The sequence below is a fragment of the Lonchura striata genome, chromosome Z (assembly GCF_050655825.1).
Source record: "Lonchura striata isolate lonStrDom1 chromosome Z, ASM5065582v1, whole genome shotgun sequence".
In the NCBI taxonomy this organism is placed as follows: Eukaryota; Metazoa; Chordata; class Aves; order Passeriformes; family Estrildidae; genus Lonchura; species Lonchura striata.
The window spans coordinates 81,639,602-81,667,574 of record NC_140740.1 but is presented as its reverse complement, the minus strand read 5'-3'; the positions used below and the strand labels follow the sequence as shown (position 1 = coordinate 81,667,574).

At 35.7% G+C, this 27,973-nt stretch overlaps 1 long non-coding RNA gene across 8 annotated transcripts in view; it reads right to left on the bottom strand.

Moving 5' to 3' along the window:
* Positions 1-3,216: 3,216 nt before the first annotated feature.
* The window catches only part of LOC146763906 (uncharacterized), an 89,623-nt gene continuing 64,866 nt past the window's right edge, over positions 3,217-27,973 (bottom strand). The window contains exons 2-5 of one of the 8 annotated variants that reach the window (XR_014951560.1): positions 23,069-23,253; positions 16,991-21,262; positions 15,759-15,823; positions 3,217-15,008 (exon numbers count right to left, since the gene is read on the bottom strand). This is a non-coding gene — a long non-coding RNA (uncharacterized LOC146763906). Of the gene's footprint in view, positions 21,269-23,068; positions 23,254-27,973 lie in introns of all 8 variants that reach the window. The other 7 variants (XR_014951559.1, XR_014951558.1, XR_014951563.1 and 4 more) reach the window with 7 other exon arrangements.

Genomic DNA, 27,973 nt, shown 5'->3' with positions numbered 1-27,973 from the left:
ATTCATTGCCAAGATGCTGTCAGTAAACAGAAATGGAGAAATGTGGAGCACCTTAATTGCTTTATGCATTTCAGAGGCCACAAAACAATTTAAATATCTACCTGTGTACCATGACTGATAACTGATAAATGGAGACATTTTCTAAAGAAAAAGCTACAAATATAAACAAGCGAGCCTTATTAAACTGTCCTGGTGTTTATTTCCTCCCTGTTTTAAGAGTCTGTGTCAAAGTTGTCTAAAGGAAAGCTTTTCCATTTGAATAGTGACTGAATTGATACACTGATGGCAATTATGCTTGGTTTCTTGAGAGAACAATAAAAGTGTGTGGGAAAAAAATCAGGACAGATCCTTTAAGGCATAACACATTAATTGTTGTACAGTGTACATTTATGTATCTGGTCTCTGCTGAATGAGAGACCTGACTGAGTACCTTGTACTAGCAGCCACCTGTCTGCCACAGATCTGACTTTTGGACGTCAGATCCCAGAGCATCTATTTCTTTTGTAATCACTGACAAGGATCAGGCCATCCACATTGCAATAATAATCCCTCCTTTAATTTAGTCTAGAAAAAATGAGCTAAAACTTTATCCTTACTTTCATGGTGACATGGATGAGATAGGAACTCAAGAAAGATTTTCTACAGAGAAAGGGAAATTATGCGAGAAGGAGCCTGGGGTATGTTGTCTCTGAAAGTTACTCAGAAGTTAATGTTTTAAGCCTTCATCTAACAGCTGTGGTTAAAAGGTGATTTAAGGTATAATTTTGGCTGCAAATCTCGCTGAGAAAAACATTAAAGAAGCTTAAGTTATTTTTATGTGGGGACAATGAGTACTCGTGAATCTTGCATTTGCACACCTCTTTTTGCTGAGAAGTTTCTTTCACACAGAAATATCCCACTACATTAAGAGCTTTGTCTTGCCCTTTATCTGGGATAACTTCTTGACGCAGTATCAGTCAAACATCTGAATGTTTTCATCAAGAGAATTCTGGTGATCTGCTTAAACCAAAGGCACATGCCACAGGTAAGTGGTATTGTGAGGGACAGGTACAAACGACATGGTCTTCCACGGATAAAGAATGGAATCTCTAAATTTGAAGTGAGTTTTTGCTAATGTGAGGTAACTGAACACAGGAATATATAGGCATCAGTTGTTGCTGCTTTCTATTGTTTATAGTTTTCTAGTGGTAACTATTAAAGACTACTTGGCACAAACTTCACAAAATTCCCATGACTTCTCTATTTTAACAATTTCTAGTAAGCTTGATGCATACTATTCCAATAAAGGTCAGATACTTCTTTTGTCTCAGGAGAAATATATCAAGCAGGTGGTTATTCTTTAGTATTCAGTAACAGGCTATATTTACACTGAAATAAGAATGGGACGTTTCAGAGGAGTTGCAAGCATCCTCTAATGACTACAGTTAAAGGAGTGGAAGGTCTTAGGGGTATTTCAGAAGATTATCTTGAGTTCTACTTTTCAGTTTAAAATTGTAGAATTATAGAATATTTCATGTTACTTGCTTTTTCACATGAATTTACTATAGTATTATGTACTTTTTCCTTAAAAGCAACCTTCTTTACTATAGAAAGATCACATGAAAAAGCACATTTTTATGTACATCCTTATTGATTTTCTCTTCTTACAAAAAAAACCCACACAGCTAAATGGTTTTTAAAACTTGGAGAAAGACATAGTTAATGAAATACCAATTTGTATTTCATATGTGTTTAGAAAATACCAACTAGACCACATCCCCAAATATGTTAGTTCCCAAGATGAAAGTATTATCAGGAAGATGGCTTTTTGAAATAAAGTACCTTATGAAGCATCTTACACAACATGTCCTGCTTCAGCAAAAGATTCAGATGTAAGTATTTGATTGAAAAAACATCTCTGTGGTCTTCTTGAAGATGGAGGATATGCCCAATATCAAAGAATTAAAAAACAAACCCACATCATTGAAGGCAGTGGTGGAGTACTGACAAGAGTAAAATGAACAAATTTTTAAACATAGCTCTTTGGAGAGAAGTCCAGAAGTCGGGACAGAAAGCTTTTAGATCTGTTTAAAAGATTCAGGAATTAAATGGTCTAAGGAATAAAACCCTCTTCTGGAAGCAGCTGGTAGGATTAGAGTTTTTATTTAAGAGTGTGATTAAAAAATTAACATACTTTATTAAACAATCTTGTTTTGACCAGATAAACATGAGAAATCTTTCAAAACAGTTTCGTAAAAGTGGCATGTGTAGGAATTATAATTTTTATTTATCGTGCTTTTCCTTTAAAGACTGATTTATCTTAAAAAAAAGTTCCCCTGAAGTTACTGAGCTGGATTAAGATAAGCTGCTTTCCCATTCCCTGCACTGATAAGGAACCACTCACTAATTATCAAAGGCAACCAGCTTCTCTAGGAGCATTTAAGAAGCCCATACTTTCAATTTACACTGATTGATTGAGAAAGGTAAGACATTCTTTCCTATAAAGTCTATGCAGACAATGGAATAGAAATCCCACCTTGTGAGAAAGTCCATGAAATATCAAGCACCTTCTCCAGAATAAGCAGAAGGTGCAGGAATAGGCCTTCATGTTGCCTTTCATCTTTCTCACTGAGTATCACTCCCTCCTTAGAGGTTAATAATTGGCAAGATTTTTTTTTTCTGGAGGAAATGCAGAAATATCTTGACAGAGGTATACTTCTGTGCATAACATTTTCTAAGATAAATAGAATTTACAAAGGGACAGGAGAGATACAGGTCCCTAATTCCAGATGGCTTAGTGTGGTCTACTTGTGGTCTCTCCACTGAAATAATAGCAGACAATATTAGTGGAGAATATATAATGTAGATAATGTGGTAATTTTCATGCAAGTTTTCCAGGTGAACACTGCACTTTCAAGCTCATCCAATTGGCCCTCAAGGGAGTTCTCCTCTTTCAAAGATGTATCAAAGATGTGGAAATGAAAATGTCACTTACTAAACCTCTTGAGAGGAATGTTCAAGTCATATGTTCAGGTGCTTTGGGGGACACCTCCCCTCCTTATCTCACATACTCAGCAGCATCCAGAATCTCCACTGAAACACAGATAGAAGGTTTCATTTCCATGTCCTTCACCTATCCTTTTCAAAATCCCATCTCTTTTAAAAGGTGTGCAGAATTTCGGTAATGTTGCCACTGACCACAGTATCAGTACGAAGATTCAGGGGTCTCATTAAAAAGTGCTTTCCTTCGGAATAAGTGGGTTAGAGCCAACCAGTTGGATCACCATTTTGCTCCTTCCTCAAATAGGAATATGAAGTTAATTAGTTGTAATTCTAGAACTTTTAATCATCTATAGAATTTAAATGCTTGTGAGATTGTTGTTTTTAGATTTTAGGGGTTTTTTTGTTTGTTTGTTTGTATTTTGGGGGGGGTTCTTTGGAGTTTTTTTTTTTCACTTTTCCCTTCTGCACACTAAGGTAATAAATACACAGAAGAGATTATTTTTTTTCCATTTGAAATGGAATTTATTTTACGTCATGCAAACTTTTGCTGGACATAACTTCCAAAATGACTGTGAGGTAGGACTTTATTCAGTGTATGCATAATCTGTGATGGATGCCCAAAGAAAATGTCAAAAGCCTGAATGTCCGAAATTATTGTATTGACTACTTGTAAATAAAAATACTTTTACAGGCCTATATGCTGAAGGTTACAACTCTGAAAATGTCTTCTGGGACATGAAAAATTCTAGGTCTTAAGCGAGCTTGAGATAGGGAGGGGCACTCTGAATGGAGTGAGAAAGGCTTGGATAGACACACATATATTTTCTACATGACTTCAATGCTCCTGAAAGAAAAAAAACAATAGCAATGGCTTTTATCTGACATGGTGCAAGCAACCACTCTGAAATCCTCCCCATGCAACTCGCCTGATGTGCCTCAGTGCTGACTTGTGACATGGTTCTTGTTCTGGACCTTTCTTAAGTAGAGGCTGCCAAATGTGTAGCCTTGTGCCAAATTACATGGTGGTTTTCAGATATGTGCAAATTGTGCCAAAATAAATTTATTTGAAGAAATAAATCAGATGTTGAGATGTCGTTAGAAATAAAATAGAACCATTTATATGCCAAGTTTATTTCTAAAGTCACTTTGATACACAAGTCTAAACAATCCAACTCTTGTTAAAGTTCTGGGGCTTGAATTCTTTTCCAGCTATAGAATATGAAAACCACCCTGAACATGCTCAGCTAAGAAGTTCGTTAGTTAGTATGCATAGTAGCAACCTCAGGAAATATTTGGAAAGAGCCAGATGTGGAACAACTGATGCAGTGGAACAACTTTTCCAGATTTTTAAGGTTTTGCTTCTTGGAGCTTGTTCTGTTCAGCACACAAAATGACAGTGACTGGTGTTCCCATGTAAACCACGTGTTGCTAGATCCCACAGTAGGACATCTGTGTGGATATAAGAAAGGAAACTTCCAGTTTTAGGTTCAGCACTGCCACATATTATCAAAACATAACAAAAATATTTTTAACATGGTAACTGCATACACTAACTCTTACCCTGGAACTAGCATCGATAAAGGAGGAAAGAAAAGGCCTGGTCAGGATGTTATAAGTGTTTATGAACCCTTAGGACAGAATCTTTGAAAGTTCCTACCTGTGGCCTTTTTTGCCCCTCAGACATCAACAGGAGCAGAAATAAGCCAATGCAGGTAATTCTAACAGGTTTTGTAGTAATGTTATACATTACACCTTGTTATTCCTCTTTTCTTCTCTCTATTTAGTAGTAATTTTAATTCAACTACTCTGGCTAGACAGGAATATTCAGTGGCTAAAGGCACTTTTGTTCCTTTATCACTATAAAGATTTGGTGATTTTAGGAAATGTAGGGTAAATGTATTCAATTTCAGAACCTATCTGAACAGCATGGCATAATACTGACTAATGCAACCAAAATACATAAGCACTAAAAAAAAAGGGATGATTGGTCAAAGCTATCTAGCACACAAAATGGTCTAGAAATATTAAAAATGTAGTGAGATATTTTTATGATGTTGCTAGCATATCTTGCTTTCAACCCAGCTGGCAGGATGACAGCAAAAATTGTATTTTTTTTTTGTCTTTTCTTTTTGGTTGTCTGATTGCTTCTCTTCTCACCAAAACTAATATTGAAAGGGGTAAAATAAAAGAGGCACTTAAATATTTTGGAAATGTAACATTTAAATGCACCTTTTTCTGTAACTCAGGTCTAGGCTTTTTTGATGGAATGATAAATTAAGAAAGAATATAATGGCAAAAGTTCCCACTTTGATCTAAAACTAAAGCCTTGGATTCTGTTCTTGGTTATAACTCAGCAAGACTTGGCTAGTATTAATTAATGAATTTTCACTGTAGAATACACAAGCATTAGACAATTTAGAATATTGCACAGAGACTTTCTTGTATTTTGTGCTGAACACTAACATTATAAAACATGGGGAATAAAACTAAAAAAAAAAAAAAAATTAGCTCTATTTTGGAACTAACCTAACATCTCACTCCAACCTGAGGAAAATACCAAAATCTTGAAATTTTCACAGAATTCTGGAAAAAGTTACAGAAGAATTTAATGTTACCAAGAAATTATTTTATATGCAGCAATACAGCTCTTCAGTGACAAACTAGACAAATACACATCACTATCCCTGGTTGTAATTTTCCCAGTTTTTGACCAAATACCTCATTTAAAAATTGCTGGAGTCAGCAAAGAGTGCCTGAAATCTAGGGGTATTCTGATCTGAAGCAGTAATCTGGGTTGGACCATAATCATAGCTTTGAAAATAAAGGAAATGTGAAAAAGAACAGATCCTGATCCAGGTATCTTGTCTTAGCCTCCTCATTGTTCTTTTTGCCTGTGGATTTCACTGCTGGATGACACTGGCTGGGTTTTTTCCAAGCAGATAATTAAACACGGAATTCTATTCCTCTTATTTGGATATTTACCTGAACTTTTTGATACACATTTTATTAGAAATCATTTTAGGAGAGATTTTCAGCATTTCTCTAATGAAACAAGTATACTTTTCAGTGATTGTAGTGTCTTCTTTTCAGTATGAATTGCTAATTGCTAAGGCAGATGCTGTAAATTATAAACATGGGATTATATTGTCACCATTTACTTTAATTAACATTAAGGGATAAGAACTTTTTCTGGCATAACCCTGCAAAGTTCAGTTGTCATGATAACTACTGTGTGTCTGTCTCTTTAATGCAAAGGAAATGCTGCTGACAATTATTTCAACTTTTTCAAGAGACATTTTTTATTTTTCTTTTTTGATCTACAGACACCATAACAATGAATTTAACACTGTCTCATCTGGTAAAAGAGTAGTATGGAGTACTGATATATTTATTTTTTCTACACAGCAGACAACACTGACCTAGTTACAAAGTGTATTATAGGAAATAAAAGTGAAAATGGAGAAAAGCAAGATAATAGGCCACTCTTACTATAAGTGACTCTTCAAATAACAAGATTTTTCAACTTAGACGCTAAAATTTTTCATCTATGACAACATAAAGAGATTAATTAGATAATGTTGATGGAATAGCAAAGCAAAATTATTTTTGAAAGGCATTTCAGAATATGCTTTTCCTCCTTTTCTCCTTTCTTATTTGCTGATGAGCTAGTAGATACAAATGTAAACTAACCAGCAGGTGGTAGCAGTGTTTAAGATTTCTAGAACTGGTATATAAATCATGCAAGTTACTAATACATAGAGAAAATATTTCAGAGTACAGACCACACAGTCAATGCCTCTGCAAGTTCATGGCAAGGTTCTTCCATCTTTATTGATGAGGTATTTAGTTGACATCTTTAAGACATTTAAAAGATTATTTCATGTGCAGAGTAATAGTCCAATGAGACTAACAGGTTATGGGGAGGGTTCTGTGGTTTTTGGTTTTGTGGAGTTTTGTTGTTTTGGTTTTTTTCTGGTTTGGTTTGGGGTTTTTTGGCAGGAGATGGAGTATTAGCCTAATACTTCAGTTTCACTCCTTTCACTGACATTTCCTCTGCATCTGTAAAACATAGAAAGGTTTTGACAGTGTTCACATAAAAGGTTGCGTTTTTTATTCCATATTCACTCCAATTCCAGTATATTTCAGCTTTATCCTTTTATATTTTTTGGCCTCTATCATTACAGCCAGTTAAGTGAGTGGAAGAAAAGCACCCCATGCAATCATGTCTTTGCAACTCCTTTTGTTATTTAATATAAACAATTTCAAACAGTATAAGAACTCTGATTGTTGTAACACACACAAACAATTTTTATAACAGAAGGACTTTTCAGTAATAGGATAATTTTGGGTCATGATACAGGCAGTCTCTAGCAATGCCATTTTAAGAAAATGTTCTTAAAAATGTCTGAGGCAGGTGGCTGTTAATGAACACTTTGTGGTATCAACAATGTAGCAAGGTACCTCTTAAGCAGTTAGAAAGAAGAAAACAGGTATCTGAGTCACAAGTTTGAAACAGAGAATGATTTAATCATAAGATACCATCTAAATACAGCCATGGTAGACTACTGCAATAGGTCAGCAGAAAAAAGGGCCTTGAAACAATTACAGAATCAGAGAATCACAGAATGTGATGCCTTGGAAGGACCCTCAAGGATCATAGAGGTCATCTCTCAGCCTTGGATGGGGCCATCCCCAAGAATCACAGCATGTGCCTTGAACTCTGCTGGACTGTGCTGTGATCACTTCCCTATCACAGCCTGTTCCAGTCCCCAGTGTTTTTTTCTGGTTACAAAACCATTTTCTCATATCCAGCCTACACCTCCTCCCACACAAGTCCAGGCCATTCCCTCAGATCCTGTCACTGGTCACCACAAAGAAGAGATCAGCACCTGCTCCTCCTCTTCCTCTCACAAGGAAGTTGTAAGTGCAATGGGTCTCCTCACCCTCCTCTTGCCCAGCCTGAGCAGACCAAGTGACCTCATCCACTCCTCATATAGCATCCCTTCAAGGCCCTTCACCTTTTTCATGGCCCTCCTTTGAATACTGTCCTATAACTTAATGTTTTTTTTAATATTGTGGCACCAAAACTGCCCCCAGCACTCCCCATGAGGCAGCCCCAGTGCAGAGCAGAGCGGGACAATCCCATCCCTTGGCTGGCTGGCTGATGCACACCAGGACAGCCCTTCAGGATTTGGCTGAAGTAATTTATGATCTGCAGTGATCTGTAGTGATGTACCTAGTGACCTCTTTTACCAGTGACTAAGTTCTATCCGTATGGCATATTCACTTACTTACACAAATAGGCTCTGCTTCAACAACATTGATACAGCTGCCCAGAAAAGACCTTGCATACAGAATACTTAATGATGAACTGTCTGCAGTTATTCTGGCATTAAAATAAATGAATAATTTGATTTTTGAGAGATAATTAAAATATTCCAGAATAGAATGTACATATAATGTACATTTAGTATTGTACCTTTCAGAAAGCTTTGCTGGTACAGCAGCATATTACAGTTCCCATACAGGGATGTGTAGTTTCTCTCAGTGCCTTGACATGCTACCCCTCTTAAGAAAAGAAACAGAGATCTTGTGTCCTTAGTACTTCAGAGGTACTTGCAATGTATAAACCTGATACACCTGCTAAGAGCTGCTCCTCTTGGCAAGGTTACCCACATTTTTGGGAATCCAACTTCCTCTTTGCAATTTACTGCTGGTAATTAATGTAGAATGTTTTATTTCTTTAGGTTGTGTTATTTTCTATTTCTCTTTGGTAAATGCTTTGTAATCAATTTAATTTTGATTCAAGAAACTGCCTAGATCTATGTTGCCAATAATGTTTTCTTTTTCTTATGTGAATTTATTTATGAGTGCTAATACTAAAAATTCTTTTACTGTCTTGTATCCCTTAATAGCAGAAAGAATAAAAAAATGAAGTTGTTTGAAAAGAGAAAAACAAAAACTTGTAATTAGGGTAGAATTTAGTTTAGTATTTGTTTCACATACAAGTTCACAGGTTGATCTTAAACTTGCACATGTAGGCAGTAGCTGAACTAAGTATTTCATAAATTACCATGTGTTACCTATGCTAACTTGTTAAAAATTCAGTGTCAAGTGGACAAGAAAACTTTTGCTGATTTTTCCTCAGTAGGTGGGTGCAATTCAGTTGCCTAAAATTTACAGGGTTGCATCAGCACATCATGTCTTTTTTATTTCATTGGCTTTTTCACACAAGTGCTAAAAGAAGCACAAAATTTTTATAGACTGTATTGTTAAGTTTCTGAATATAGTCCTCAAGTGGACCTTTTAATGTTATTTGATGCTTTCTGGTTTTCAGGTTGTGAACTTCTATAATCAGAAGTAGGCTTTGACATGTGGTCTTTCATTTCCATTTATTTCAGATATAATTCTTTAATAATTTATAGATGTCTTTCATATCAATACTTGCCTCATGAAACTCTTTAACGTGCCAGTATTACCTGCTATTAACTATAGAACAAGTAATGTATCACACAATTAATAAATAATTTACACTTTCTTTTTGCAGAAAGAATCATACAGGTGACTGGCAGTCTTCAGTACTTAAACATGATAGTTTTTTATCTGTTTCAGTTGTGCCTCTTGTGGACTCATAAATATGGTGCACTGCCAGCTGGTAAGCAATTCCGAGCACTCTTGTTTTCATCTCGTAACAGTCTTGTACTTTAGGTAGTGCTGAGAAAACTTCTTCCCCGAGGACAGACATTTGCAACAGCTGTCTTAAGTGTTTGGCTATTTCACTGAATTTCTATACTTCTGTGAAAATACTTAATCCCTCCCAACATTTTTTTACCTATCGGCAGCCCCCACTGCTAGCATTCCTCCCAGCAGCATTTTCTACAGTGACTAAGCAAAGTTAGCCAGGCCATACTGACCATCCCTCTCGAGCAGAATACGACTATCTTGTTTGAGGTTTTCTTTTACATTCATGCCATAGCTTTTTCTATCTGAAAGGCTGAGTGAATTTCTGTGCAGTAAAAATACCAAGTATTGCCAAACCATTTAGTCCATATGATAGCTGTCTTACTAAAGTAAAAGCTAGGACTCACTTGTCATTTTGAATATTGAAAAATAATCTTCCTTTCTGTTTTTTTAACTGATTTTCATGTATATAACAGATGATTACCCTCCTGGGTAGTGTCAAGATGATAAGATTCAAGGAAGATAACATGACCTTTTTTTGTATTTATGACCGTTTATTGTATTGGTCCATAGGAAAGGAATCCAAGGACATACAGTAACATGAAAAAATTGCAGTGTTTGTCCAACTGACCTGACTTCTCACCAGGCTCTGATTATCCTAAGAAAAACAAGCTGTGAATAATCAAGTGCCTTGTTTCTGTGATGGAGCTCCTGGACTTGTTTAAGGAATGGATGTCATGTTTACAGACAGGCTAAGGAAGCTTTTCAGATGCTGCAGGTGGTGCAGTCAGTCTGTGCATGTCATTTGGTTTTTACAGGATTGATTTGTAGATGAATCAGCCATAAAAAAAATCATAGATTTCATAGCTGAAGGCAGTACAGCACAGAGTAAAACTGAAACACTTTCAAAATGAATCTCACAAGTTGCTTGTTTACTTTTCAGAGTATAAAACTGAGAACTCTGGAAAAGGATCAATCTCCTCTCCTTTAACACCCACACTGTCCCTCAAGCTCTGTGCTATCATGACCTGTTGCTTCACTTCCTTTTGCTGGTATCAGCATCTAAATAAGAGTTACACGTGTAAATTGGCAAAACCTTTTTCAGTAATTTAACTCTGTCATTCTGGATAACCTCTCCACTTTCATGGTTGTATTACTCGCAGAGTCTGTAACATGAAGTACAAATCACAGAAATCTCTAAGTAAGCTTCTCCTATTTTTCCATCCATCTGCTGCTGCTTACTGTTGACATTTGGAAATGCACACCCTTTTCTCTATTGAAGAACATAACTGATAATTCTAAAGCAATGGATAATATTGATAAACAAAATTCTACAAACTAGAAACAAGAATTGAGGAATATATATTATATTTTGCCATAGCAATACTTTGATTGACTCCCTGAGTTTTTAAATTTGGCTTTGATGTTGTTTGGGTTTTTTTCTTGTCAGAGCGTAATTCTAGGGAATGTCTTTGTACTTGTTGCAGAACAATAGTATGGGAGGATTACTGGGTTTATAAGATTTTCATTAGAATGAAAATTAGGAAAAATTATTTTTAAATATCTGTGTATGTAGATGCCAAATTATTTCAGTATATTATTTTTAAAATGCTTTTTATTTAGTTAGTTTATTGCTATGAAAATGCTGCAAGCATGTTCACAAGTGTTTCTATTCTTTTCATTTGGGTGGAGGGCTGGGGAATTCAATTTTGTTCTACATTACTGTTTCCACTATGTTTTTGTTTCCAACAGTAAATCAATTCCTGCAGTATATGATCTTCCCTGGTGTGGTTAAGCTTCAAGTCAGACTAGAACAGGAAACCACTCTTAATCTTACTTGATAGTAATGATCTGTTCAGCAGAAAGGTCAAATGCCTACCAGATCTATCATAGCTTTTCCTCTTCCAATGAGACATTGCCAATAACTCTATTAAGGGACCTTGCAGGTTGTCAAAACTTCCTAAAGTATTGATTTGACTCCTGTTCAGAAGATCCCATGGAATGAAATAATTTCTGTTCCTCCCTGGGGGGATCTTGTCCATGATGTTATTTTTCACCTGTCTTAGCTGATGTTTAAGTACATACACACAAATAAACACAGCATAGAAATATGTTTTTACACACATCTATCTGTGTGCACATATACCCATATAGGTATCTATATACACATAAATATATACAAATAAATATATCTCTATCTAAACAGATATTAAACTCTTCTACCTATAAGAAATTGTGAGTTTACAAGGATGATAGACTCATATAACTAAGTAGTACCTTTCAGACCTGGACTTGGAATTTATAAATTTATTTTCAGATACTGTACTCTAGCATGCTTATTCTTTCTTTCATTTTGGTTTATATCTAATAAACATACATGGGGTTTTCCCCACAATCCCCCCTCAAAATCTGAGTAATGGTGGAGTAAAGTTTTAAAAAACATATGTGAAACTGTGCTCAAGGCAGCTGTGTTGATAATGTGCTATTAATAATGATAGCCATTTTGGCATTACCCAGTGCTGTTTTCTTCTGGCTCATGCTTCTGCAGGTGTGTGTAATGTTATGTGCAACTTTATCAAAAGCTTTCCTGGACAAACCTGATACATGTGGTTAGTACTTTCCTTTTCTCAGGAGGCTATTATGTGTGTGAGGAAGAAAAGAGATTGCCTTGGCATGGTTTGGTTTTTGAGTTTGCAAGTTGGCTTGTTGTCATTTTGTTTTATTTGAAGGGTTAACATTCATTTACTTGCTTCATGTTTACTCTTCCCTTTGGCCTCATGGACATTAAACTCAGGGCTGTGTACACATCTTTGGAGGGCATCTAATCCAAGCCTCCCAATTCACAGAATACAGCAGGGCTCCCTCAAAAGCTTATCAAGGCCTCTCCCTAACTCAGTGAGGCCACAGTCAGTCACTGTGGAATCCTGACAGTTTTTTAATATCTCTAAGGAAGAAACCACAACATCCCCTTTGCAATTATTAAGCCTCTTGTGGGAAATACTGACATGGCAAAAATAAAGTGAATGAGAATTATCTAATTCTTCACCTGACAAACAAAGATTTTATGAGATACCACCTCTACCTGTCTCCTTTTTGGTCCTCTTTTTTCCTTCCAGATTTAGTTTGCAATTGGAGTTTTGACAAATGTGAAAATCTGAGTTAAAATAATGAATATAAAATAATGAAGCTGAGTTAACTTTAGGTCATAATTCTAGCTGGAAGAAAACATGTTAGGATCGTATTTAGAATCCCCAGACATGTGCTATTGATAGCAACCAAATTTGTGGTGCTGCTAGCTACTCCACTGTTTTATCTATCTGCTGCCAAGCACTGCATCTATGGTTTCAGTGTGCAGTAGAGTACATGGAGGCCAACACATTTTCCTCCTTTTCTTATAGAAAATAAGGTTTATAAATAAGGTTTATCATATGTCCTCATATGAAAATTCTGTTTTCATTAGATCATTGTGGGTATCCAGTCATGAATAAATGTCCTGGACAACAACTACTATGAAGTTGTTACTCAGCTATTGTTTATATTGAATATTTGATAAAATATTTGGTGTTATCAAACTAACTGCAGGAGTGTTACAATCCCATGTAATGCACAAATTAAATTCTCTGTGAGGAAAGAGATCCCAAGTTACTCTTTCTCCTCTGTCTCTGCTGGAGAGGTCAGATTAGTAATTAGGTCTTCCTGACTCCAGTGAAAATCTTCAGCTGAAGATCAGATGTTCTGTGCTGAGAGAAGGGAGAACTGGATTTAGCAGAGATTACAGTATGCTAGTAGAAGATAAAAACAACTTGACTTCTGAAGTTTATTGCTGTGGCATTAAACCTTACTCCTTAAAAATTGACATGAAATAAAGTAATTTTATAATTAAAATTTAAAAGAAAGAGCTATAAAAACTGATTTCCTTGAAAAAATTTATGAATTGTCCTAGCATTTTTCTTACTGAAGTCTACTTAGGCAGTTTAAGTGTATGAAATATGCAATGTACATACAAGCAGAACATAATTTAGGATTCTGTCATCTGCGCCTAAATGTCTAGACCAGGTATCCTGTTCAGTTCAGCAGCAGGCCAACTATTACAGTCTACCAACTAGTCTATAACCACTTGGATCTTGGATAGATTTCAAAAATGGTAATGGTATTTGCTTTTCTAGTCTGGAAAGTGACCCATTGGCTCTTCACCTACTCTATGTAGATAACAAACAAGATCCTTTCAGCTATAAACTTGAAGACTATTGGCTAATTCAGTAAGCTGAATTATTTAATCAAAAACGCATAACTGTTGGACTTGTTATAAGTAGTAATGGCCTTTTTTTTTTTCTGTTGAAAGTATCTTTGCCACGGTAGAGAAGATGATTAACAACTGAGATTGTTAACCTTTGTCCTTAGTTCTTGAAATTATTTGTTGTATTATTCCAGGTAAATTACTTTCTCATCTTTCAAAATGCATGCCACAACCTTTAACTACTTTTCAGAATACAATACTGATACCTGTAAAGCTATTTGATATAATTTAATCAGTATCAAAAGTAGCTTTCTAGATATGAGAAGGTTCAGATGCAAATCAAAACATAATCATATTGAAACCACCTGTCCTTTATCACTAATATTGTATACTTACATTTTCTTAAATCTGGCACAATAATTAAAGAAGCCATTAATTACTTTACTTGGAGTAGATAGCCCTGATGATGCCTTCTCTATGTCTTCAGCATGGAATTTTGTTTGTGTCAGTGGAAATCCCACATGTAGTTCCAAGATTAATGAATGAAAGTTGTCTTTCAAAAAAATATTACACAGAAAATATTCATATTATTTTGAGTGCTGGGTACCCCTCCCTGATTTTCACTGGTTCTGGACTCATTGCCTTTTATTGAACTTATAGGAGTTCAATATCATGCCAGTTGCAAAAATTACAAAGCACTGAGATTGTTTATGTATCAGTTATGTCAGGAAGTATTAGCTGGATGTAACTTCTTTAGTTAGATGATTTGAAATTCAGGAATACAGCATAATGTCTTGCTTTTTCCATAGTATTAGACTTCACATATTTAGTGTTACAGTCAGACACATTATATTCAGCTTGTATAACAGACAACATCTATAAATATTAAGAAAAAGACATAATAAATAAAATGGAAATCATATCATTAAGTAATTTGGTAGTGTAAAAGACATAATGTCAACATCCATTAAAAAAATCTATTCATAGATAAATGTAGTCAAATATGCTAAAACTCTGAGAATAATTGGCCTTATAAAGTTCCTTTCTTGCTTGCAGAAATAAGGTTTTCCAAAGGTAATAGGATTACCAGTCCTTGTCTTTGAATTACCTAGAAGAGAAATCAGTGGTATCAGTCTCAAAAGTTCTAACATAAAAACATTTAGTTTCCAATTTATCCAATGCAGCCCTGGAGGTCATATGCTGCTTGCTCTGCACTGCCTGAGGAGTTCATTTTACTGAAATATAACAGACTAAATGAGAGAAAGGCAATTGCAGCATGACCCTTGGGCCCCCTCAAAGTGAGCACTGCACTGAAGTAACAGCTTGGAAGTTCCTGTGACTCTGTGTCTTCCCCCCAGATGTGTGAAGAAAGCACAGCTGGTCAAATTTGACATGCTGAAAAAACCCAGAAAGTAGCATTCAAAATTATTATTATTTTTTTTATTATTGCTATGAATTTTGTTTTTAGCCAGGAAGAAGGTCTGGCAGAACTGGAGAACAGAAGCAGATGATTAATCAGAGTTGTTCCACCAGAAAATCTTGGCAAAACACAATTAGGTTACAAGGAATGATCAACTTCTTATGTGATTAATTTTAAATCTTCAAAATTTGCCTATGCAGGAGATGACATCAGAATTTCTTAATCTGGTAAAAGATGAAGCTGTTTATGTAGGGAAACCTAAATAAATATTAGGAAAACTAGAAGAAAGGATTATTAAAGGAATAATTTCTGATATTTTCTTTATAAATATAGTAAACATTACTCTAAAGCAGTCATAAAGATTTCTATGAAGAAGCCCTGCTGAGAAAAAAAAATTAGACTTCAATCTATGTTAAATGGGTTTTTTTTCTGCCTTACCTGTAAATTTCAGCAGATTTAAAAGATTCAGTTTTCAGTAATAAAATCATTATCAGGTGATTAGCCTAGAATATTAATTGAAATACAGAACAAATTAATTTCCTTTAAAATAATGAGTTAGTGGTATTTGAGAGGTGAAAATATTGTAATAGGTTTTGTATTAACAAATTATTTGTTAATTAAGATGTCAGAAATGCTTGATTTGTATTGCATTACCCTATTTCATGTGACAGCTAAAGGTACTTTAATGATAAATACAACACAGTATTTAATATTCTAACTAATTATAAATGGATTATTTAATGTTTTGCTGTAATTAATTAAGGATACGAAAGAGCTCTTCTGTTCTAATAATGGCATCCCATACCAAAGCAAAAATCATTCAAGCTATTGTGTCATTTCAGACCATACTAATGCTCTACTTGTTAAAGTGTCAAAGTAGCTGTGAATTTAGGATTAAAGTAAATCTCAGTGCAAAAGGGACACAATTTAATGATTTCAAAGGAATTATCCCTGCATGTTTTTGGCCAGTTTATGGAGCCCCTTGCTCATTATGAAACATGTTAAATCCCCATAGCACCTTTGCTGCTTCTTTCTTTGTTTTTGCTGAGAGCTCTTTGGTTTGGTATATTGTATTATGACACTAGATGTATTTAGGTATTTAACATGCTTTATTGAATTGCTTTGACAGATTTGAAAGCTCAATCCATTGGATAGATATGAAAAGCATTATTGTGCTGCATTTTTCATTAGTACACAGTCACTGTGCTGTTCCTACCTCCTATCAGAATATTTGAAACTGAGTCTTGCAATGCCTTTACAATAGATACAAAAATAACTGCCTATTAATTAAAGGAAAATTCAGATAAATGGGTAGTAGTATCTCTGAAACTGAAGTCTCTCTTGTATTTCCATTTTATTTTATGTATTTGATGTTATATTCTTTATCTGTAGGTATTTAAAATAATTAAGACACTAGATAGTCTTCTAGGCTAGAAGAATTCTAGACTCAAGTTACTTCTAGAATCTCTAGTTTCTAAAGTTCCTTGAATGTAAAAAATATATAGGAATGATCTACATTCATTGCTTCGTGCCATAAAAATCTCAAAGCAAACTAAAATACTACCTAAAAGTCTTTATTTTGGAAGATAATCAAAGTCTTTCATAAATATTTGTTTCAGCCTAAGTAACATAAGTATTAGTTTAAAAAAAGGTTTTGGCCCAAGACTTACCCTTGCAAGGCATCTTTCTGAGTATGTGGACTTCTTATGGTGTCACAGTGAGACTTATTGGAGAGAGGCTGCTCCAGGCTTGGTCCTGTTCCTGAACTTGCTGTGTTGGACCCATGCAGAATCCCACTGATACCATGAGAGCTCAGGGAGGCACAAAGCTAACCATGCAGCAAAGATTTATTTGCAAGGATCAGAGTCTTAGATGGAGAACGTGCGAATTTTGTTGTATGGCCCATTAATTTTTCACAGCTTTGGGGGAAACACAATGAATAGCAAGATAGTTTCACAGCTCGTAGATCACAGCTCCCTGGAAAAGAGAGAGCCAGCAGGCTGGGATGCTGTAATAACCTACCAAGGGATCCCACCATGAGGAACACAGACTTCCTGTTTCGTGGTGGGGAGGCATCCGGCTGCACTTGCCAGCAGACATCAATTATTTCAGAAGTTTTCTTTGCTGCGGTACAAGTGTGTAGGATTTCACAGGATAATTTGTAGGAATTCCAATGGTTTCTTTTGCCAGTATATCTCAATGTTGAGATTTACCTTTAGACTGAACATATACCCACAAATATAAGTGGATCTGAGATTTTAACAAAATATGGCCTTGCAAGCAGGTGATTTTCTCCTTTGATGATGTAATTTTTGAGTTGACAAGTGCAGCATTGATCCTGTACTTTTCAATTATTAATCTCATTTAAAATGCTTCACAGTTTAGTTGCTTCTCATGACAATGACAACGTAAGGGCAAAGGTAGCCAGGTCTATGAAAGTACAATTCTTTTTTCTATGCCAGTAAAACTGTTGTTTCCTTCTAATGGGCTCCCTCAGGAAAGAACAGAGGAAAAGAGGAAAGAGCAACTAATCTCATTTTTCCTAGCAGTAGCACACCTGGAAATCTCTGACCTACACTGCAAGCCCCACTAGGCTAAGACTTCCAGGACCATGGCAGAGAGAGCTATGGATAAAATAGTTGTTCAGAAAGGAGATTAAATAAATGGGATTATCTTTAATAGGATCACTCAGTAGGGCAGAAAGCTGTGAATGAATACTCCTGTGACAAAGCAAACAAACTCCAAATTAACAATAGGTTGATATGACACAGGGCTAAGGCAAGTGGAAATTAAGTTCATAATTGGGCTATTTGCCCTTCTGGAGCTTAGTTTAATGGAGGGAATTTAATAAACTTTGTCTTCGATTCTTTAAATATGAGACATAAAATAAAGAAGTTGATTTCTTCAGGTTTAGAGAATTTTAATAAGTGTGGTTACGATTCAAGACTTAGTAAAATGTGCATCTTGGTGGCTTACCCAAACCTAGAACTGGTGTAAAACATTACTTTTTTTTCATAGTACCACGGTTTTAAGCTAAGCAAAGTTAAAAAATTACATTTTCAGAATGCTAATCCCAGAAATAATGTCAGGAGCTTTCAGTTCATTAAAGGAGCATACATTTCCTAATTGACTGCCTATTTAAATATGAGTGTAAATCTCTTTGTTCATATTGTTTAACTACTTTTCTTCCTTTATAGAGATTTAAAGGAGGATTATTGCTCAATTCTGCAAGTACCTGGCAGATAATTCCGCCCAGATAAGGCCCATGTTAAGCCTCTATAGAAAGGGAGGGTGCACTACAATGCAGAAGAGGAAATCTTCAGTGGATCTAGGCTCAGAAAGAAGAATAGTAGCTTGTATTACTTATAGGGAAAGATGTAGATAAAATGTTGAACTAATTAATTCAACAAAAAAAAAATCTGATGGACAACATATTTTATATCAGTGTTATTGACAAAGAAGAATACTATATTTAATTTTAAGCCTAAACTTTTCCAAAAGGACTGATTAGGTGTAAAATGTTGACTAGTTACACATTAAATTATCTCTTCCTGAATAGCTATGTTATGTTTGATGCCATTACTTTTGATAAGCAGTAGAACTCTTGAGTATGAATTAGGTTCATTGATAGAGTGTGTTCAGAAACTGCTGTCTCTAAACCAGTAATTTTAACACATCCAACATCTGTATTACATTATATTTAATTCATACAGAATAATTCCAGTAATTTACAGTAAGAATTGAAAGCAATTTAAAACATATGTCTCATAAACTGTCTGCCATAATCTATGTAGGTTCTTTGCTAGAGTAAGCATACAGATGCTTATGTTCAGAATGCTAAAGAATGGTTTTAAGCATATTTTTGTATTTAATGAAAGTCAAAGGAAGTTTCTGTTAGTTCTTTACTTCTATGTATAATATAGAACTGACTTGTCTTGGGATAAGCTACCACAATGACACATCTCTAGCTGAGCTGGAGAAATAAACTCAACTCCCCCTATGAGAACTGGAAACAACATTTGTCTATTGATTAATCCTTTCATGAGTGTGTCATGCATCCTAATAGCCATGACAAATTATCTGTAATTCTGTGTATATAATATATATATGTGTGTATTCCTATGACACACATCCATGGTAATTCAGCAGAATGTGTCATAAAATATAATGACTTTTTCTGATTGCATCCTCAAATATTCATCTTGTGTCCTTACTAGTACATATGACATGCTGTATTTAGCTGCTATAATTTTATTCTGTAAAGCTCATTAAAAAGTCTTCTTTAACTGTGAGAAGTGGGATTTTTCCCATATTTGTAGTACAAGCTAGTACCACTATGACTGTGATTCTTTATTTTTCTAGGAAAAAGAAGTCTGAAGAATGACATTGGACAAGTTAATTCAAAAAGTTGAAGGAAGAGACATGAAACATGGGATACAATGATGGTTATACACTTTCTGGGTTGTAAATCCTTCTTGAGTGGGCAATGGGAAACCTGATCTCAGCACTCTAGCTCCTAGGAGAACAAACCACAATTATGTTCTTTGTCCTGGAAGTATGGGAAAAAGTCCCAAATTATTAAAAGGAGCAATTTAGGTTCTTAGGACTGCAGCGGGTATGTGCGTGTGCATATATACATATATGTACAGGTATGAGTCCATGACACATATTTTTATACATATATATGTAAATAAATACAAAGATAGTTATGGACTGAAGCAGAGGGACACCTCCCTCTGAGGTGTTTTGAGTTTTAGTTGCATCACATAGGGATTCTCCATCTACATCTGTATAACAACCATGGGACTTAATTTTGTTTCCACGATGGGCTAATAAGGTTCATCTGCATCAGTTTTAAAGGTACAAGAGAATGAATTATGTGATAAACCTCATCCTATGAGAAGCAATTCTGCTTCTTTTCCTAAACTACAACAGGACATCCAATCTAATACCTCTGGACCTACTCTTTCAATGTTTATTCTTGCCTGCTTTTCATGAAGCAGTTTTAAATGTGAGGTAAAAAAATAGTGGCATAGAAATCACAATTTTTGTACCTTCTATTACTTTCAGCACAGCTTAATGTTCCAATATATTCGAAAATCTTCAGTAAAGCAAAAGTAAATATTTGGGAAATATCATTTTCTTAAGAAATGTTGCAAGGAATGAATACATGGAGCAATTGTCATCCTTCTGATTGAACTGCATGGGTAAAATTCTGGCACCACTTCATTCAGCTGAGGTTGCCTGTTCTAGCCACTGAGACAGGATACCCGCTTCTGTTTTTCACCATTTAGTAAAGTAAAACTAAAGGAAATGTTATCTCCACGAGTTTTGCAATTTCAGTGTCAGAAAAGACATATTTTTCCAGTCACTTTTAGTTGCAGATAAGATGCTTAGATGCTGGTGACAATAAGTTAATGGTAACTAAGTTTCTAATAATCATGTTCCTAAAACAAACACAACTAAACCTTTCACTGAAGTAGAAAGAGGATAAGAGTAACAGATATTTAATGTGAAAAAGCCACATACAAACTAATGGTTATCCTTCTGACCTTCCAGAAACATCTTTCCAACATCTATGAGAAACCTACCAGGAAACAGAAATCTAAGTCAGTAGTCCCTAAGGTAGTTAAGCATTGGTTGCTAAAGTAAAGAACTCTTTGTTGCCTGAACAGTTCTTTTGATTTAACTTGGAAAGGTTGCTGGAAAATTGTTTGAGTTGGCCTTTTCCCGTCCAGTGATTTCTGTGTAATCCACATCTAAGTAAATATGTAATCACAACAGCATAGAATTTTGTTAAAATCTGACCTTAAAATACTAAAATATTTTGAGACTTTGATAGGCTTACCTTTTTACAGTTGAGAGTTATTTGATGGGGGCAAAGAAAAGAAGACAATCCATTCCAGTTCTCAGAACTCTTCAAAATATTATCTGGATGAAATCTGATTCTCATAAAACAAGTACAAAATGAAGAACACTACACTCAATGACATGTGAGAGAAACAACTACGAGGAATACAGTAAAATAAAATTTCAAAGGAAATGCACATTGGAACTCCTATAATTTGTGGAGTACATTTGTACCAGTGAATAGATAAAATTTTATTGTCCATGAAATTCTGACACTTCACACTTGTTTTACTAAGAATCATATCAGCATATTGTGAACCAACCTACAAAATCACATTCATTAAGTCAAAACATATTTCAGCTTTGGTGATGATTCATTACCTTCCACATAGAATAAAACTTTGCACCAACCTCAACGGTTTTCTTTCACTGCCAGCCAGATTATATATTAAGATCTAGAGAAATAATTTTTATAAGCTTGCTTTTGGCAACACTTATAGTGTGAGTGATATGCAATATGACACCAGATTGAATTCTTGTTACACATTATAAAAGACACCTAGAAGGCAGTATCCTCTCCTCTCCTCTCCTCTCCTCTCCTCTCCTCTCCTCTCCTCTCCTCTCCTCTCCTCTCCTCTCCTCTCCTCTCCTCTCCTCTCCTCTCCTCTCCTCTCCTCTCCTCTCCTCTCCTCTCCTCTCCTCTCCTCTCCTCTCCTCTCCTCTCCTCTCCTCTCCTCTCCTCTCCTCTCCTCTCCTCTCCTCTCCTCTCCTCTCCTCTCCTCTCCTCTCCTCTCCTCTCCTCTCCTCTCCTCTCCTCTCCTCTCCTCTCCTCTCCTCTCCTCTCCTCTCCTCTCCTCTCCTCTCCTCTCCTCTCCTCTCCTCTCCTCTCCTCTCCTCTCCTCTCCTCTCCTCTCCTCTCCTCTCCTCTCCTCTCCTCTCCTCTCCTCTCCTCTCCTCTCCTCTCCTCTCCTCTCCTCTCCTCTCCTCTATTTCTTTTCTCCCTCTTGCTATATATTCATCTTGCAATGAATTTCTGAGGAACAAGAGAGCTGATAATGAGTGTACAGAGATTTGAATAATCAGCCAGTTCCAAGAAAAACATTGGAACAAGTAATCATTGTACTGCAGTGTTATCTGAATTCCCCTTTCGAATTTCTAAGAACGGATTTTACTCTAATGTACTATGGAGACTATGTAAGTCTATATGAATTTGTCCTTTCAACATATATTTTCAGAAATATAGTGTTCTATCAGAGATAAACACACTTATTCAACAGATCAGGGATTACATAAAGGTCAATCCATTTTATATTTCTGTTTAATATATTTTCACTGAAAATTATTTCCCATCTTCTGTTTTCATTTTTATTTTCCAGTGACAAAGATGTTATGGCTTGAAGAAATTACCAATGTGAATTTAATTTATGGAAGAATAATACAAAAGTAAGAAAAGTCACAATAACAAGGAATGTGAGCAGGATTGAATTCTGAGACTTCACATCTTCACATAACAATATTTCTATCTTTATTTTGGAATACTAATGGACTGTTTTATCTATACATTTTACTTCATAAAGGCAAAAGTATTTCTGGATCTACTCCATTTACTGTTGTGAGAGGTTTCTTTTGCTATTGGCTACCATGAGCTTGAGCTGAGATCAGGATGAAAAGTACTTCAAACCATTTGTTAATTGAAAAACAACATATCTGGTTTTTTTTTTTTTTGTTGTTTACTCATCTCTTTAAATGGTTAATAGGGGTCTTTTTTTAGACAATATATAGAGGTTTGAGTGTGTCTGATTTTTGCAATTTTCAACTTGAAATATTCAGGTAAGATTTTTTGCACTCTCTTTGTCAAGAAATATGTGACTGACACTGATACAGCAGCCCACACATACCTGTAGTTAACTGAGAAGGTGGCAGCCTGTTGAAACAGAAGATTTCTTTTAAAGAAACTATGTAAAAGTCTTAATCCTTCTTCCTGTAGAGGTCGATTGGTGTTTTGCATTTGATTTTGTGTAAACCAAATTGGTCCCCAGTTGAATAGAAAACAATCACTCACTGTATAGTGAGAATTTATATCCTGCAAAAAAGTATACATTATTAAAAGGGACTGACATAGGGGTCACTGAGCCATTTTAGTAGCCTACAGATCATTACATTTATTGCTCATTTTTTTTTTCCTTTTATGCAAGAAAAACTCACTGTGACTTCAGTGAGAGTTTTTCTTACTTAAGGAGTACAGAACTGAGTACTTAGTTGAGAACGAAAGCAACATTAATGACTTCCATATGTTATTGCATAAACCTCATTCATATGTTTTTGATTTAAAATATTATAAAACAGAAAACAAAAATATTCTGTGTAACTTTTGGTGAGAAGCAGAAATGCTCTCAAGACCATGGATGAGAACAACTGAATTTTAGTTAGATGTGCAGTAATTGTTTGAACCCTGGAAATAATTTCTACAAAATAGTCTCTTGTTCTTTTTGTTCAGTCTATCTGTCTTACATACTGTTTCCATTCTCTTGTCTTCGCCTTAATTATTTCCAAAAACCCTGTGGGGATATTATGTCAGCACTTCTTGACCTCATGTGGTGAAGTTGTCAATGTTGAATTAAGCATTTTTTTAATATAACCATATCAATCCCATACACAGCTCTTCCCTACAACATGCTTGATCATATAGTGAGGTGAAAATACATAGGAAAATGCTGTAACTGAATTGCACTGAGAATGTGGGAACTTACCAATTAATTCAAACTTGTTAAATAAATTATGACTCAATATATGAACACTGTTCAGCTCCTATTTTTATGCAGAAATCCTTAATCCTTAATCCCCTCTTCAAAGATAAGGAATTGCAAACACAGCAAGACTAAAATTCAAAAGAGAATAAAACCTGTTGCCACTGATTCTGTAAATAATATTAGCAGCATCCTTAGGCACTGAAAATAGTAAACCTTTTTTTTCCTATTTTTTAAAAAATTAAACCCATAGCAGATTATAATCTTAACTACTCCTGTAAGGACAGTTGCCTAAATTGCACTTCTACTTTGCTCTTGGTATCTGGAATTTGAAGTTATGTGCACTTTCTAGCTCAAATGTCTCTCCATGGCCATTAATTGGATTCCTCTGCCAGATAGGTGTGGCCAGACAACATGAAAACAGCTGCAATTTTTTGTATTACTGTGTTCAAAATTTAGCTTGCAATTTACCTGCATGTGAACCATGTGAAGTAGTGTAAGCCTTAGATCACAGTACAAACAGATCCTCTATTTCTTCACATTTATTTAATGAACAGTGCTGTGTTATTCTGTTGTTGATGAAGTGAGGAAGAAAATATGAATATGGTATTCTTCTAATGAGTTGTGATCATAGAAGACTAGCAGTTTTCAAGCAAACATGCTGTGGCTGGAGATTTAGGTCAGTAGGTCAGGAATTACTCTTTTAGGAAAAAAAAAAGGCTGATACTGACTGACAAGGCTGTAAAATTAAGTCGCATGCATTGAAATACTCATATACAAAACATGCAAATAACACAAGGTGAAATGAAATAAAAGGATCAAGGAAACCTCTCCAGTCCTCTTGTTTTTTATTGCTACATTTTAAATTGCTTTGAGTCAGTAGGATTAAAGGAATAAGCAATCATAATATTAAAATTTTTTACTTATATTAGAGTCACATATAAAGCATATATATATATATATATATATATATATATATATATATATATATATATATATATATATATAATATAATATATATATATATATAAATATATAATATTTATATATTATTATATATAATATATATATATATATTATTATATTAAAAAGTCCCTCAAACCTCAAAATACTACAGCATACTGCTGGAAAAGCTGCAGCCCACGGCTGGGACAGGAGCACTCAGTGCTGGGTTCAGAACTGGCTGCATGGCCGGGCCAGAGAGTGCTGGTGAGCAGTGCTGCATCCAGCTGGGGCCAGGCACCAGTGGTGTCCCTCAGGGCTCTGTGCTGGGCCAGCTCTGTTCAGTATTTTTACTGACAACATGGATGAGGGTGTTGAGTCTTTCATTGTAAATTTGCAGATGACACTAAGCTGTGTCGATCTGTTGTGAAGGGTAGGAGGGCTCTGCAGAGAGACCTGGAACAGTTGGGTGGATGGGCAGAGTCTAACAAGATGAAGTTTAACAAGTCCAAGTGCCAAGTCCTGCATTTTGGCCACAATAACCCTGCATTGCTGTAGGCTGGGTACGCTGTGGCTGGACAGTGCCCAGGCAGAAAGGGACCTGGGGCAGTGGCTGCCAGCCGGCTGAGCATGAGCCAGCAGTGTGCCCTGGGGGCCAAGAAGGCCAATGGCTCCTGGCCTGGATCAGGAATGGTGTGGCCAGCAGGAGGTCATTCTCCGCCTGTACTCGGAACTGGTGAGGGCACACCTCCAGTGCTGTGTCCAGTTCTGGGGCCTCAGTTTGGGAAGGACATTGAGATGCTTGAGCACATCCAGAGGAGGCAACGAGGCTGGAGAGGGGCTGGGAACACAAACCTTGTGAGGAACGGCTGAGGGAGCTGGGGGTGTTTAGCCTGGAGGAAAGGAGACTCAGGGGTTACCTTATCACTCTCTACAACTCTCTGAAAGGTTTTTGTAAACAGGTGGGGTTGGGCTCTTTCTCAGGCAGCAACTGACAGAATGAGAGGACACAGTTTTAGCTGCACCAAGGGAAATGTCGGATGGATATTAGGAAGATGTTTTTTACAGACAGGGTGATAAAGTTCTGGAATGATCTGCCTGGGGAGGGGTGGAGTTCCCATCCCTGGAGGTGTTTAAGAAAAGACTGGATGTAGCACTCAGGGTCATGGTTTAGTTGAGGTGTTGGGGCATGGGTTGGACTCGATGATCTTTAAGGTGTCTTCCAACCTAGCGATTCTGTGAATTTTGTGACTATGTAACCCAGTAAGAGGAATTTCTCTTTGAAATGTTATTCTCTTAATGTTGACAGTAAGTGAACAAGGCATTCAAAATTAGAAGAGGGTTGGCCATCTCTTTTCATTGCCCTGCACCTTTGGCTCATCTAAATTTCCCCAAAAAACATTCCCCAAATTTTGCCCCATCTGGAAGTGAGAAGTCCTTACAGACTCTAGAGGTGCATTATATTGGCTGAATTTCTACAAGTTTTTGCTTTCCAGGTAGGTATCCAAATTCAATGTAAACCTCTGAGTTTTTTATAGGAATTCGTTACTGTTTGTTCCACTGAAAAGTAGTAGTAGCTGCTTACAATATAACTAGTTGAAACAATGTGTATGCTCATCCTCAACCTGCCTACAATGATGTAATTAGAAAATTAAAGTGAACTTTGTATGCAATTTATTTCCTGGGGTGCACTGCAGGGCTATTTTAAGAATATATTGCGTTATTATTAGTGCAAATTACCATGAGGCTTTTCTAAGATAAAATGATGAAAAAGATCAACTATAAAGTAGATAAATTGGATCAAAACTTTTTAAAAAATTACTCTCTAGCCACTATCTCCCAAACCCTCAGCATTTGTTTTTGATTTTTTTTTTTTTGTGGCAGAACATTAATCACATTGTGTCAAAGACTAAAGAAATATCACTTTGACAAGAAGGATTTAGTTAAAGAGTGCATATTGTTAACAGAGGTGGTAGTAATAGTTTAGGGAGTGTAACATATACACTTGTCTGGCTTCTAGCTGTTTGTCTTCACAGTTATGCTCTGTGACATAAATAAATCTTTAATAATAAAGCAAAACATTTTGGAGTCCATGAGTTACTCTTTTTGAAGATGAAAGAAAAGGTTTATTTCACTATTAATTTTGAGAGACTATGTAACCTCTCTCAGGTAAAAGAATTAGAATAACCAGTGAATTTTGAGAGTGAACCTAGAAATTAGTTCAAGAAAATTCACTATTTTTTCCTAGATGCAAACATGCAAACATACAATTTAAAAATTTTTAGCTTTCCAGAAGTAAACACGATTTCTAGTCAGTGGTACAGTTAATATTATTTCAGAATCCTCTATTCTGATTGTTATTAAATCTAGGCAGATGTATGAGAAAATATTGGCAAAACCAGCTTTTGAGAAAATTGTCTCAGGTCTCATCAGAAAGATGTCTGTATTTTTCCAGTTTCTGTCCTTTGGATTTTTGGATTTTTTTTCTTCAATATTTTTGAGGGATGACATTTTTAATAGCAAAATATTTCTACTTCTTAAGCTATTTCTCGTAATTGCTTGTAAACTCTTTACAACATAACATAAATCCGTGGTTATATATAGGAAGAATTATACAGGTGCAGAAAAAGAACAGAAACTGAAGATGGTTTCTCTGTGTTATTCTGTCCAATTCATTGGTATTTCTGCATTCCTCTTGCAGCACTACACTTGAACTCATCCTCCTATCTGAGGTGAAGTTATTCACCATTACTATCTTCTGTTTATCACCAGCATTGTATTTGTTTGTTCTGTCTTGCTGTTAATAGTTTTCTTGGTGGTGAAACAGAGTGAAAATTTAACAGGGTAGAAATCCATTTGGATTTAGGTGATATGTGCAGCTTTGAGCTTGCTAGCATAAGTAAAATATGCTGTTTAGTTGCAACACTAGTAAAACTGCCCCAGCTGAGGAGAAAGAATTTCCAAGCTGAAGGGATAAGAGAAGCTTCTCAAACCTTGAAGCAGACAGGGCAGAGTGACCCAGGAGTTCTTTCTGTACTTTCTGACAAAACTGAGTACAAGTGTAACTAGCTGTAAGTGAAACGCAAAATCAGCAGTATGAATATGCATTAACCA